This window comes from Lissotriton vulgaris, chromosome 4_1, assembly GCF_964263255.1.
Source record: "Lissotriton vulgaris chromosome 4_1, aLisVul1.2, whole genome shotgun sequence".
Lineage (NCBI taxonomy): Eukaryota > Metazoa > Chordata > Amphibia > Caudata > Salamandridae > Lissotriton > Lissotriton vulgaris.
The window spans coordinates 1,183,700,477-1,183,713,667 of record NC_141691.1 but is presented as its reverse complement, the minus strand read 5'-3'; positions in this window follow the sequence as shown (position 1 = coordinate 1,183,713,667).

The following is a 13,191-nucleotide window of genomic DNA, read 5'->3' as shown; positions in this document are numbered from 1 at the left end:
AATTCTCCCATCAAAAAGTCTATCCAGGTCAGCTACTATCCTGAAAGTTTGGGGGCAATTCGTCAAGTGGAGGCTGAGAAAAAAGGGGGTCCCAAAACACGTTTTCTCCATGTTAATTTCCATAAGGAATTTTGCGACGAGCTACAGCACGAACTGCTAAACAGAATTACCCCAAATTTGGCAGAAAGGTAGAACTTGGTTCAGAAAGCAAACTTTTCTAAATGGTGTAAATCTGTTCAGTAGTTTTTGAGAAATTCAAAAAATAAGAGTGAAAAAATCATTCACCCATAGGAAACTTCGTGCAATGCTGCAGCCGAAACTACTGAACGAAATTATCCCACATTTGGCAGAAAGGTGCACTAACTTTCTGCCAAAGGCAGTGGGTCAGAATGCAAACTTTTTAAAAATGGTGTACATCTGTTCAGTAGTTGCTGAGAAATTAGAAAAATAAAAGATTCAATATCTGGGCCGAGCCTAAGTCGCGTGTGCAAGCTTTAATGTGATTGGCTGGTATCACTCCAAACCAGGAAGTGTTGGCAGCCATCTTGTGGCTCGGTAGAAGCGAGTCACCCAAAAATGGAGAAACAAAGGTATAAAAAGAGAAAGGGGCAGGGTAGAAAAACCCTGGACCACTGGGTCGGCTCAGGGGGTCCCAGAAGAACCCCCAGGGCCCAAAAAATAATTACAGAAATATATAAAATCAGAAATAATTTGAACTGGGGTCACGTGTTCTCGCGTTTTATGTTAATGAGGCCCTTGGGTGGGCTAGGTTCCGGGGGTATTTATTAAAAAACATTAGCAGGGGCTCACATGTGTTACGGGGGTCCCTTGGGGTCCACGCAGCCCCGGGGCTTCGCTTATGTTGGGAGGGAGTTGCGGTGTCCCCCCCCCCCCCTCCTGGAGTCTTCTATGTGCTTGTAACTTGGGCGTTGTTTGATGATTCCTCTTAACTTTAAATATAAACTTGCAGATGTCTATCAACGCGGACATTCGTAGGATCTAATTTCCCGATGTGAAAGCCTCTGTAAGCTGAAGCTATACAATTTTTTGCTAAGTATCTTCTCCTGTGAAATTTTTACTCATATTTCTTTCAATTCTGTCTTCTCAAACTTGGTAATATATGACGTGACATAGCGAGAAACAGCAATTCAGTTATCTGCATCATATTGTATGTCCAAATTTGCATTCCACATCTTCTAAATCACCACATTGTAATCATTAATGTACTTCGATTGTTCTGTTCTTTTTCTATTACAAGTATTTTTGGGTGATTCTCGAGTGATGGTATGCCTCACTGCTGACATAAAACTGTTCAGTCTTCTTTGTGATGACTTATGGTACACTGAGTTAGTAGTACCTTTAACACTCAGGCTGTACATACCCTGTGATGATGCGTAGCTCAGGGGGGCCTGCACTCGGAGCAATGTCTTTTGTCTATTGAATTCTGCCTGGTTTCTGTTGAAGAGGGCTAGGGTACTACGTGTGGCGGCTTGTGTTGAAGAGAGTTAGTGGCACTACATGTCACGCCTTGTGTTGTACATGGTTAGTCGCACCATGTGTTGCCTGGCCTGCATGTATGCCTCACTGATTGAAGGGAGTCTGCTGCTGTGGTCACTGCCACGGACTTGGGGTCACTGCCATTCAGGACTCAGAACACAGTTGCACATGTGGGACCTACTGTGCCTGTGATGGGTCGTCTGGGCAGGCCGTACTGGTAACAATGTCTGTTGCCTACTGGACTGAGTAATTTGCAATTGCGACTCGATCTGAATTGTGAGCCCTACTCACCACAATGTAGGCCGGAGGCAGCGGTGAGGAAGGGCCCACAGCCACATGTTGTTGACTTGGGCAATGTCTGTTGCTTACTGGACTGCGTCATTTGCAATCGAAACTCGATCTGTATTGTGAGCCCTACTCACCGCAGTGGAGGCAGGAGGCAGCGGTGGCACGTGGCGTTGACTTGCGCAATGTCTGTTGCTTACTTGACTGCGTCATTTGTAATTGAGAGTCGATCTGTATTATGATCCCTACTCACCCGCAATGTAAGCTGGAGGCAACAGTCAGGAAGAGAACACAGGCAGGTCGTATTCCCTTCAGCAATGTCTGTTGCCTTCTGGACAGCGTCATCTGCAATCGCGAGTCGATGTGAATTGAGAGCCCTACTCACCGCAGTGTAGGCCGGAGGCAGCGGTGAGAAAGGGCCCACAGCCATGTGTTGTTGACTTGAGCAATGTCTGTTTCTACTGGACTATGTCTTTTGCAATCGCGACTCGATCTGTATTGTGAGCCCTACTCACCACAGTGTAGGCTGGAGGCAGCGGTCAGGGAGAAGACACAGGCACATAGTGTTGACTTAAGCAATGTCTGTTGCCTATTGGACTGCGCCATCTGTAGTCTTGACTCGATTTAAATTGTGAGCCTTGCTGTCCGGAGTGTATATCAAAGGCAGCAGTTTGTACAGACATAAGTCAGTGATACTGTGCCGCTGGGGGCCTGTGTGGGGGAAGCCAGCAATCGGCTGAGGAGGCCGGCAGTCACAACAGTGGCCCCATGGCAGGGTGAGGGCTGGCGCTCGCAGATGCTTTGGCTTTCCACAAGTGAACAATGGCCAAAGATCCGACCTATTTATTCACACTCCTATGCTGAAGTGGTGTATGTCGGACAAACCCACTCCGGTTACTCTTATGTTTACAGGGGGGCAGTACACAGCTACATGATGTTGTTTTCGGAATGTACGCTGTTTTCTTCTACACTGCCTCGTGGCAGAGGGAGGAGGAGGGGGATGGGGTCCTGTGGTGGTGGTGGGTGTTGTGTCCTTCGTGGGTGTTATAAGAAACTATAAGTTAAATAAACATTATAATTAGAAGTTAGCATTAAAAATACATTGAAATTCACTGAAAAAAACATAGGTTTCAGGCACATTGTAGTTAGAAATTAGCTTTTAAAAAACCGTTGAAATTCACAAAAAAACATAGGTTTGGACATGTTATAGTTAGAAATTAACATTTAAAAACCTTAGAAATTTACTGAAAAAACCATAGGTTTCAGACATGTTATAGTTAGTTGGACATTTCACTCGTACAAAATCATAGAAATTCCTCTGTTATAGTAAGTTGAGCTATTTATAACTCACGCCCCCGCAATGCACTGCTGATGACGTCACATATTACATCATTCATGACATGGCCAGTGACATCACTGATGACATCACTGATGACATCTCCAGGAGAGCAGGACTGAGAAACACAGAATATGGGGACCGACCGCAAATGCAAAGTGGTCATGTGACATCGATATACCAAGTAAAACTTAGCTGGAAACGCAATTTACATACAGGGACTGTGATTGGAACCAGTTGAAGAAATACAATAGTGTTATACACAAGATATTACCAGCACACCTGGCACAGTCCAAAGCCTGACTCATAGGTATAATTTTTGCCGTGCTCTGGGAACATACCAAAACAAATCCCTGTATTTAAGCACTGTGGCTGATTCCTACAGCATAGAGTCGGGGATAAACAATCCCACCCCCTCAAATTAAATTATGACACAGAACGTAGCAGCAGCTTAAGGATAATACCCCCGGAACAACCGCTGATGAACGGATTTTAAGAAAAGCAGAAATTCCTGACCAACCAAATCGGATTCCCATCACACCTCTGCCATTCTTCTTCTATAATGTATTTATTTTGCTATCTTCTCAAATATTATTGTATTTAAGATTATGGAATATACGATATTTTTATGTCCTCATATTTATCATACTTCGTGTAATACCTTTCCTCATTTGTATTATTTTACTAGTCAAAGATATTATCCTGCTTTATTTTTTTTTGTATCTGTACTTCTATCTCAAAATTTCTAATAAAAATTTCAACACAAAAAATGATAGGCCCTGAGGAAGGTGAAAACAAATCAGTTAAATCCACCAAAATGTACGTTGGCTTGATGTATTCCCAGCTGGCGGCAACACCATGAATAGCTGAAAAGGATTCCTACCATGTGTCCCATTAGCACGTCTAATTAGGCTGGGAAGTTGATGTGGTTTTGAATGTGTGTATGTGTGCTTGGTTATGGAGAGGATGGGATTGGAATGAGGGGTGCGGTATGATGTGATAAGTTCTTTCTTCCTTTTGATGGGGATATGAAAAGTCACCACCATTTTGTCGGAAGCTGATTTGCATGTATTGTACCTTACAAAACAGAAGTATTGCTTCCATGTTTGTTATGTCGTAATATTATATGTATTTTTTCTCTAAAAAAAGTATTTTTAAACCGTCCAAAAAAATGTCATGTTTGTCTTATATTTATAAATAAATAATGAAGCTAAATCTTTTATTAAAAAAAGTATATTTTGAATAAAATTATGAAATGAAATTTTGTCGCGTGTTCTGATTTATATAGGAAGGAATGCCCAAAAGAGCTTTGTAAAGCCATAGTTAAAGCATCATAGGTCGTGTGGGAGATTTCTCTTGTATATATTTGTCAGTTTTTCCCCCTCCTCCCAGACCTCCAAAGTATCTATTGGGGGTTTCACTCTCTAGTAGAACTGGGCTACTGGGTGAGTCAGCTACTTCTATGTGGACCTTTTTCTTCTGTGGCCCAGTTTTGCTTAGCACTTATGTCATACCTGTGTCTTTCAACCCAGTTCAAAGTAGTATTTACTAAGTTGTGCAGTGTTTGATTAGCATCTTTTTTTAACCTGTGCAGGTTGAAATTCTGCATTGTGCTGAGTTGAGTGTATTTATGTAAGGTGGATCTTTCCAGGAAAATCCATAGCAAAGCCCTTGCAAGGATATTTACTATTTTTAAGCAGACTAACACTGTGGAACACAAGTGTTAAAATGCTAATAAAACAAATATATTATCCAGGTAGTGGCATAAACAGGGGTAAACCTACCAGTAAATAAAGGAGCATAACACAGTCCATCACACATTGATCTACAGCTATAGTAATTGTGGTAATGAGACAGAATAGTCGGGCAAAAAAATCAAACTACCATAAAATCAAGTGAAAAATAAGGTGGAATTAAAATATCGAGTACAAGAATATTGTTATCAAAAATATTGATTTAGAGGTAAGTAATATTGATTTAAAAAATATAGAAGTCATTAATATCATTTGTAAAAATATAGTTCTTTAAAATATCATTTTTTAATTATTTCTTTATGTTTTTAGTATATATTTTAAATATATTTTACATAATTGTTTTGTTTAATTATTCTTTATGCTTCTTACTATATTTAAAATTTTTAGTTGTTATGAAATGTAATTTATTTACATTTTGTGTTTTTTAGTTCTGTAGTGGGTTATGGATGTATAGGAGTAAGGATGGGAAGTAATTTAATATAATAACGAAATGATCATTTTAAAATTAATATTTATTGATTTGATATTTGATTTTGTTAATTGTATTATTACGTTTTTTTTTTCTAAATGTTTTTTGCCGGTTGTGGCATTTATAGGGGTAAAGGGTGGTAAGTAATTTATTTTTCATGTATTAATAATTAGTTGCTAATTAATAATAATTAGGTAATTGGTAATTAATTGTGTTAATTGTGTAATTAAACTGTCAAGAGGTACAGGGAAGAAGTATTCACTAAGCACATCCTCTATGTGGAAACATCTGAAAACAATACATACAAGGACGCATGACAGGATGATGAGAGAGGGGAAAGGTTGTGCATCATCAGAAGCTGGAGCAACTGCGGGGCTCTTACCACCTGACCAGATGGTTACCATCCCTGCTGTTTCACCAAAGCTTCAAGACATAGTGACTCGTGGCAAATGCCATATGCCATTTGCACTAAAAATTTAATCTATTGCCCAGGTTATGGATGCTGTCAACAAGCATAATGGTTATTTTTCATACCTTATTAAACACAAGCAGATATCTGAAGAGTAAATATACAATACATTCAAATTTACATTACATACTATTAGATTACATTTTATAAGCAAGTGAGTAGCTATATAAGTGGTTATGTCAGTGTGTAAGAGGCTGTGTAAGTGTCTGAGTATGGGTATATGAGTGGCTGTATAGATAGGTGACTGGATGTGTGAGTAGTTGAGTGGATATGTGAGTGAGTGTATCAGCACCTCTTTGAGTATGACACTGGATATGTAAGTAGCTGTATATGTGTGTGACTAAGCGCATTACTGACTGTATGGGTTTCTACATTGGCATCAGAGTGGCTGTATGGATTGGTAACTGGCTGTGTTAGTGGGTGTTTGGGTGTGTAAAATGGGTGCAAATGGATATGTTAGTGGTGGATGCAAAAGTGCTGTGGGGTGTGTGAGTGGATGTATAAGTGCCTCTGTCGCTGCCTGACTGGATGTGTGAGTGGCTATATGGGTTTGCTAATAGGTTTGTGAGTGACCATATGGGTGGGTGGCTGTGTGTCAAACAGGGTGGATGGATGTGTACATGCATGTGTAACTGACAGTCTGAGTGCTGGGTACATAAATGGCTGTATAGGTGTGTCAGTGGGTGTGACAACACCTGTATGGGTATGTGAATGACTACATAAGTGTATGTATAGATGAGTAAACAGGCGTTTGAATGGTTTATGGGTGTGTGACTGTGTGGCTGTCACGTGGCTGTCACGTTTTGGCGGGTACATAAGTGCTTACGTGCAAGTGAAACTGTATTTGTAAGTGCCTGCCTGACTATGAGTGGGTGCAAATTACATGCTATTAAATTACATACTATAAACAACCACCCATGTTCTATTTCAAACATGTTTATTCATACTCACTTAATTAAAATAATTATAATTTCAGTATAGCAATTCCTCTTCCTCTTTTGCAGCTCACTACATTTTTTGTTAATAATCTCTTCCCTTTTATTTGACCTTTTACTGTAGTGTCTAGAATTTAACATTTTCTTTCACCTTATATACACAGATAGTTTTTTAATAAAATATATACTTTTTTATAGTACAGCCTAATAAACATACCTGTAAAATCTATTTGCTGATAGTCGTTTATTTTAATATCTGTTACTATCTGTTTTCCACTGCAAATCTCAAGTCAGAAATATGGCATTCCTCCACTCGCAGTACAAAATTACCAATAATCGCTACACTTCCCAATGTGTTTTCACCCACACTCCAGTACTTAGCAAATCACAGACTCCCTTTCCTCTTTTATTTTTGTTATATCACCTTTAAATGGTCATTATTTTTTTAACCCGTTCCATGTTTATGTAAAGGAGCCAAATTTAGTCGTTTTTTTGTGGATCCACACATCTACTGTGGGGTTCAGCGCAGCCCTCGTGTGAATCCACAGCAGAATTGCAAATTCATACAAAAGTCCTTAAAAGCTATAAACAATCTGCTGTTAACATTTTTTATTTATATTTTATTTTGTAAAATATTATAAATTACAAGACATGCACTACTGAGCACTTTATGTACACCAGTCTGCTTTTCAGTTTCACACTGCAGTCTCTTGTGTTCCCTTACCCCACACCCTTTTAGCTCTATTTCCATAGTAACCATGTTTACAATAGTACAAAACTACCAGTACAAAAGTTCACAAGACTTTCTCTCAGCATCGTTCTATGTTCACAATAACTGAAGCAGTTGTGGTTAACTGTTTGCAATTCCAAGCATATCACAAACAACATAACCTGTATTTTATTGTTCCAAAGCCAATCACAGTTAGTAACTTTATTTCTTAAAATTCCTACCTAATTTCAGTTCTCTGCACATCACCACTATCCAATCAAGTGTGACATTTTATGTTTTACTTGCTGTCCTCCATTGTGACTGGCTTTAATCTTCAAAACTGTCTCATCCTTTTCCTGTTTGCTACCAGATTGCTGGAAAGAGTGGCATTGACAGGTACCTAGGTTTACCTAATGTAGCCATTACTTGGGTTGGTCTGAGAAGGTTAAAGTGGCATCAATTGCGGCCTTTGGTTTGATGCATTGAGGATTGTCAACATCCAGACCTCATGATTGTGCACTGTGATGGCAATGACCTAGGTACAATTACTGGTGTAGGACTGGAAATCCTAATGAAGTATACCTTTGCCACATTATTGTCACTTCTCCTAAATACTACCTTGGTGTTCTCCAGCATTTGCCAAAGATAGAAGTGGCAGTAGTAAACCCAACATTGTCCACGGATACAGAAAACATGTCAACAAAGTTGTTTCTGCATTTCTCTGAGACCAAAAGGGCTCTATATACCATAAGAACTTATACTTTGACACAGACAGTATAAGAAATGAGGGTCTCTAGTTGGCAGAGGAAGGTACCTTTGTCCAAGTAAGGACCCTTCTTCCTAGTCAGGGTAAGGTGTTACACTCCTAAAATAACCCTTGCTCACCCCTTTGGTAGTTGGGCACGAGCAGTCAGGCTTATCTCAGAGGCAGTGTGTAAAGCATTTGCACATAACCAACAGTAATACAGTGAAAACACTACAAAAATACACCACACCAGTTTTGAAAAATATCCAATCTTTTTGTTATCCAAAACAATACAAAATTGATAAATGTCCAATATACAACAAGGTATTCTTTGTTATTCTCGTGAGGCTCTTCTTTCTTTCCGATATAGTGTTTGTTCTAATGAGGTTCCTATAAATTGTGATCAGAGTCCATTTTACTGTCATGACTGCGGCTTTCCATCCCTATCCCCCAGACGGAAAGTTAAAATTAGCACTGGAGGATCTGTACAATCTCGCCTTAATGATCCAGTCTTCACATTTTTTAGTCTTAACTGTAGGTCGCTCTAAAAACATAAAAGAGACATTTTTGACCTACTGGAAGTATCACAGCCAGATGCCATCTTTCTTACGGAGACATGGCTAAGGGATAGCTCCGGTCCGGATATTGCTACGGCTCTCCCCTTTAATTATTCGCTTCTGTGTAGAAACCGTACTGGTAAAGAAGGAGGACGTATAGCTATTATTCTTAAGCACATATATACCTGTAAATGGGATGATCTTGCTCTCCCTGATTGTGAGGCGGGCCTCTTTAAATTACTGCCCTCTCCTAATTTTACTCTTTCAGGGACTCTCATTTATCGCCCTCCAGGACCAGTGAGTTTGTGGGCTGCATCCTTTTCCGACCATATCGCCCGGTTGCTGCTTCAGGCTCTTAATTTTCCTGATCGTAGGTGATCTTAATATTCATCTTAATGACACCTCCTTAGCTACAACAGGGAAATTCATCTCGGATATTAGCAGCACTTAACATCGTCCTGCATAACTCTGGCCCTACTCACATAGCAGGCAATCTGATAGACCCAATTCTTTCTAATCTAAGTATGATATCATGTAAACCTGCAGTTCCCGTTCTCTGGTCGCATCACTACTTGGTTGAATTTCAAATCAAATCTGGGCATTCCTTAGCCAATTCTTTTGTTACTTCAGTGTCTAAAAATAGCAAAAATTGGAAAAATTTGGATGCTAATAAGTTAAATCTCTGCCTTGACAATACGAGACCAGTACCTACTATTACCACACTAAATCAAGCTGCGGCCATTCACTGCTGGCTTAGCTCTTCTGTAGATGCTTGTCTCCCCTCGGTTAAGAAGAAGCATACTCATTGTCTTCCACTGGCTCCTTGGTTTTCTGAGGCTCTAAAGTTGGAAAAAACTAGATGTAAAAATCTGGAAAGGCAATGGCGCAAATACTATGATCCCAAAATTAAATTCCTTTATAAATCCGCCCTTAGTAATTACCATAGACATTGTAGTGAAGGGCGAACAAGGCACGTAAATTCGACTATCCTGGAAGCTCAAACTTGCCCTAAGGTATTCTTTAGGGGGTTAAAGAACTTTCTGGAGCTGCTTGTCAGCCTAAGCCCCTCCATCTTGATCCAAACAATGTGAAGAGCTGGCTGAGTTCTTCACTAATAACATTTTCAATACTTATGCTGAGTTTGATAAACAGATTGATACATCCTCTACAAACTCCTCAACCAACGGCTCTTGCAAGGACTCTTCCACGCAGGCTCCTGCATTAACTGCTAATACCATAGTTTTAGATAAATGGGCTCCACTTGATGCTACCACTTTCTGCAACATCTTAAGGGGCATCTTAAGGGTAGAGGACACACCTCAACCCTCCCAGAGGCTGTCTATAGTAAATGCACATCCCCAGTCCCTGTCACTCCAAAGCCAGACAGTTAATTTACAAAACCACCAGGAAGGCTAAGCAAGAAAATATCCACATTGTAAAAGTGCTATTTTCAAACAGAGAACATAAAAATCATCTTTACTAAAAGATGCATTTTTTACATTCTGAGTCCAGGCATGCCAAACTCAAATTCCCCATGTTTCCTATTGGGAAGATATGCTTATAAGATGTTCTAAGCAACCTCCATTCTATCCTATGGTACAGATAGCCTTGCAGTGGTGAAAAATGAAATACACTGCAATTCACCACCAGGACATGTCACACACACCAGTACATGTCCTACCATTAACATACAAATATATGAATCTACTTAGCATGCTATTAATACGCATGCTTTTAGTGCGATGTTTTTACTTCGCAACTACCATTACTTCTCATATTTTTACTGCAAATAACATTACTACGCAAACTAATTTAGAATATATTAATCTTCTTTTACTGCGCAAAATATTACTTTCCATACCACTACTACGCAAACATGGACAATTCTTTTTTTAAATACGTAAAGTAACCCCTGGGATGGGATTGCAGGAAAGAAGGGGTTTTGGGTGGTGGAGTAATAAAAATAAGTATAAAAATTGATACTCAGGTATGAATATTAATACGTGACAATTTTTTTTAATGTACCAAAAAATATTGCACCAAAAAACTTAGAGAGAACATTTTAAAAAATAAAATACTAAAATAAAACAGACATTTAACGGTCCCTAAAAATGACAATTTAACTAATGTTCAAACAGAATACATCAAAAGATATATGAAAAGAACATGAAGTAAATAACCTTTCTACAATGAAAAAAACATGTCCTTTCTCAATTTCTACTGTTTAAGCACTAACAGTCGCATCACAAAATGGCTGATATTTGAAATCATAAGGATAAGAAAGTCGAATTTTAATTAATAAAATTAAATAATAAGTTTAGTCCATTATAAAATCACAGTAAAAAGCAGATTACAAAACATATTTTAATGTAGTTTATCGATAAATCAAGAAAAAGGTATATAAGCAGCCGACCACCATTTTGAGTTCACTTGACTGCTGTCATTCACAGTGTCAGGACGCGTTCTTCAAGATAGAGCGATCACCATTGACTGTATTGTAAAACAGTGCCATCTTCTGACAAAAGCAAGTAGCTCCAAAAGAAATAAAACAAACACAGGAGAAAGAATATTGTAAAAAATTTAAATGTGGATTATCTGATACCATGTACACTCTTTAATTTTATAAAAGATGATAATTATAGTTTAGTGTATTAAGGGGTTTATCTTTTAGGAAATGTGGTTTTTAACTCATGTGTTTTAAGAACAGCACTTTTAGAAAGTTGCTGTTCTCTTGTCTTACCATTCTGTGTGCCTTGGCCTGTTTGTGAATTGACTGTCTGGTTTGAGAGTGACAGAGGCTGGGCAGCCCCCAGGAGGCTGGCTGAGTCAGCCCTAGGTGAATGACTGCATCTGCATCTTGAGTGGTGGGAGGGGATAGCACCTGGGCCTGAATAGGGGTGTGCCTGCCATCCACAATGCTGGTTCCACCTCCTGCTGGGCAGCTGACGACCAGGCTCCTCACTGTGAAAGGAAAGGAGAAGCCAGGAAAACCAAGTGCTCAAGGAACACCCAGAACTGGTTCAGACCAGGCTCAGAGCCCTCCTGCACAAAAGGAACAAATACTTTTAGGGGTATAAGCACAGGACCCCAGGCTACAGACAATTAGATCATCCTGGAATCAAGAAGGAACCTCTGCCAAGGAGAAAGCTGAAAATGAAGAAGGAAGACTGTCCTGCTGTTGCTCTGCTGGACTGACCTGCTGTTGCTTTGCTGCCAAGGATAGGGGAAGGACTTTGCTTTGTGCTGTGTCCCCTTGCTTGAAGGAATCTCCAAGGGCCTGTTGTGAGCTGGCTCCCTGTTATGAAGTCCCACGAACAAAAGGACTTCACCCCCAGCTTCCCTGAACTCTATTGAGAGAATTCTGTCCTTACTGGCGTGTGTGGCCCATGTGTGGTACCTCTGGAAGTTGTACCTGTGTTGGGAAACTGGAAACCAAGCTTTTAAAGAACTTTCTGCAAGTTTTGCCGCATACCCGGTTGAGCAAGAAAATTCCCGCTGCTACGAAAACCGAAATCGTCCGAGATCGCCGCAGCGCCTGTCGCTACTGCCTGAAGACGTCGCACCCTTCGTTAGCGGGAAGATTTCCGCCGCTGCGAACATCGTCGCAGAGCCTGTCATTGCTGGGTGAAATCAGCGCATCACGTCGCTGCGAGAATCTTCGCGGATCCCCGAGAATCTTCGCATCGTGCCTTTGTGAACATTTTTCTACAGAACCTCCGCACCGGAATCCATACAAGTCATCGCCTTCTTCCCCATATAGATCGGATATGTCGCTACACGCCGCTACATCCAGCGGAACTGTCGCTAACGCCTCCCCAGGGTCTCAGGAGTAACGCATTGCTTGTTTTCCACTGCAACAGCTTCTGTTTTGGAACTGTGTCGCATTTAAAGGTACTCTTTGGCTAAACGTGATGCTACTGTGAACTTTTCACGCAACTGTAGATTATTTTATCGCTAAACCTAAGAACTCTTTTGCAACCATATTCTTGAACTGTGTATGTTGGATTTTTGTTGTTTTGGTCTTGTGTAGTTTAGATTAAATAACTTTATTTTTGTAAATTGTTGTGGAGTCAGTTTGTGGTGTTTTCACTGGGTTACAGTGAGTTTTGGAACACATACTTTACAGATTGCATTTGATAAGCTTTGACTGCTCATGCCAAGCTACCAAGGGGGTGAGCAGGGACTATCTCAGATGGTTTCCTCCTTACCCTGACTAGAAGCAAGGGTCCCTATTTGGACAGTGGTACCTGCCTCTGCCAACTAGAGACCCCCAGTTCTAACATTGTTGGTCAGAGGTGGGATTTGAACTTGTATTGGTACTAGACCCACAATGATTGGTGTACATCACTAGTGAGTGCAGACCACTACGCCACTGCATACTACTGGTTTTTTTGGTTGGTTCTATTTTTGAGTAACTCTTCTAAGCATCATGTCT